The sequence below is a fragment of the Phoenix dactylifera genome, chromosome 4 (assembly GCF_009389715.1).
Source record: "Phoenix dactylifera cultivar Barhee BC4 chromosome 4, palm_55x_up_171113_PBpolish2nd_filt_p, whole genome shotgun sequence".
In the NCBI taxonomy this organism is placed as follows: Eukaryota; Viridiplantae; Streptophyta; class Magnoliopsida; order Arecales; family Arecaceae; genus Phoenix; species Phoenix dactylifera.
The window spans coordinates 15,944,691-15,946,583 of NC_052395.1; the positions used below are offsets into that span (position 1 = coordinate 15,944,691).

General features: G+C 40.2%; 1 long non-coding RNA gene across 1 annotated transcript; it reads left to right on the forward strand.

Annotated features, from left to right (window-relative positions):
- On the forward strand, window positions 1-1,893 carry LOC120110515. Its single transcript, XR_005511556.1, has 2 exons — window positions 1-536; window positions 1,395-1,893. It is a non-coding gene; the product is annotated as an uncharacterized LOC120110515 (long non-coding RNA).

Sequence of the window (1,893 nt, forward strand, 5' to 3'; positions counted from 1 at the left end):
AGAGCTGAGGCCTATCCCGTCGCCGGAGAGAGCTCGGATGGGCGCCGGAAGGGAGGGGCGGATGAGTTTATTTGAAGCTATTGGAGTGGGGATGGTGTGGGATATCTTCTTTTCCCTGAGTTTTTTTTTCTTTCTATCGTCGAAAAAAGAGGCTCTGGGTTTGAAGTATTTTCCAATACCTCCCATTCCAATGGCTTCAAGTTTCTCCTTCCTCTCCCTTTCGGTCTTCAAAGGAAGTATTGAGAGATGTAGGGAGACACTTTTGTCCCCTTGTTTTTGTATTGTTGGAGGAAGTGGAGGAGGGAGAGGAAGCATGGGTTTCCGAAACCTGTGGGAATGGGGGAATTGGGGAATTCTCCTGGCTCTGGGTATGCGGGTACTTCCCAATCCCACCCATTCCTACTGTTTTCTGGAGCTCCTTCCTTTCCCAATCCACTGTATGGATGTACAGATTGATCAATCTTTTTAGCTTCTCTTGTTCGTTGATTCTTATTTTAACTGGTGATGAGTTCTCGGCAGCATGTCGCCCTTTATTCGTGAGTTTTCCCCCTCCTTTTAAGAAAAGTGGTGGCCATTTTTAATTCCTCTAGTTTTGACCCAGAAGTTACCAGTTTCTTATGTGATTCTAATTTACTAGTGGTTTGATGTTGTTTTTGCTCATGAAGGTTCTTGGTTGAGTGGAGTTTGTGTAAATTTCTTTGATCTAATTTTCTCTCTGTCTCTGCTTCAAGGGGGAAGGGATGATTTGAGGTCTATTGAGGACCCCATATAATGTTATGCATCTTGTAAGAGAACATCGATGGATAAATTGGGGCTAAACTGGAAGAATGTAAAAGAATTGCTGTAATCCCGATAATCGGTGGAAACGTATTTTTCGGGGGGTCTCCGGGATTTTTTCCTTTTTATGTGAAATGATAAGTTTAATCTCTTTGTGCGCTAAGAGTTCGTGGTTTAAAATACCTACAGACATAAGAGCGTTGAGGGCTCCTCCGCCACTCTCATGTTCCAAGGAGAATCCTAACTATTTTCATTTATTATTTTCTGATCTTACTGAACTTTTTATTTTATATTTATAATGTTTTACAAAATTTTGTTCTCTTGTTTTTGATGATAAATTTTTGTTAGTATGCTGGCTTAGGCACGTCACCATGAAAAAACAATTGATTAGCTCATGAGGCATGTTGTTGCATGCATTGGATGTATCAAGGAATGCTCTTTACAATGTATAAAGGAGGAGATATAATAAGGTTGGAATAATTGAAGATATATTTGCAATACTATACTGATTTAAATCACTGAAGAGGAATGTCTATATCTAATTGCAAAAAGAATGTAATTGACTGCGCAAAGAGAAACGTTGAAGTTGATTGACTTCTGAAAGAATTTGTGCATAGTTGTTCTGTAGTGGCTGATGAACGTATTGGGCGATGGATTACAAAAGCCTGGTCTCTGGGGGAAGGTTTCAGTCGCTTGAGAAAGTTTTTGATCACTCAGGATGGAGTCAGCTGTAGGACGAACCAATGCTCAAGTCTACTCGTGGAAGGATTCTGTCGGATCAAAGTTGAAATCATGGTTTCTTATCCTTACTTGCAGGGTACTAAGAGGAGAGGTTCTTCCCCCTTTTGACTCCAATTGGATGGAGCAAGGGGTTGTCGATTCTGGCGATCTTTCAGGGCTCGTTTGGTTCGCGGGAAGTATTTTCCTTCTTAGGAATATGATTCCTAAGAATCAGATTTCTAGGAAGAGGATACTTAGGAAAGTATTTTTGGCATGTTTGGTTAACCATGGGAAAGTGACAAATTTCCAAAGTGCTTATGTTTGGTTGACCATCCACTTTCCTAGGAAAGTTATGTATAATTCTTATTATGTCCTCAATAAAAATTAGGTCTTTAA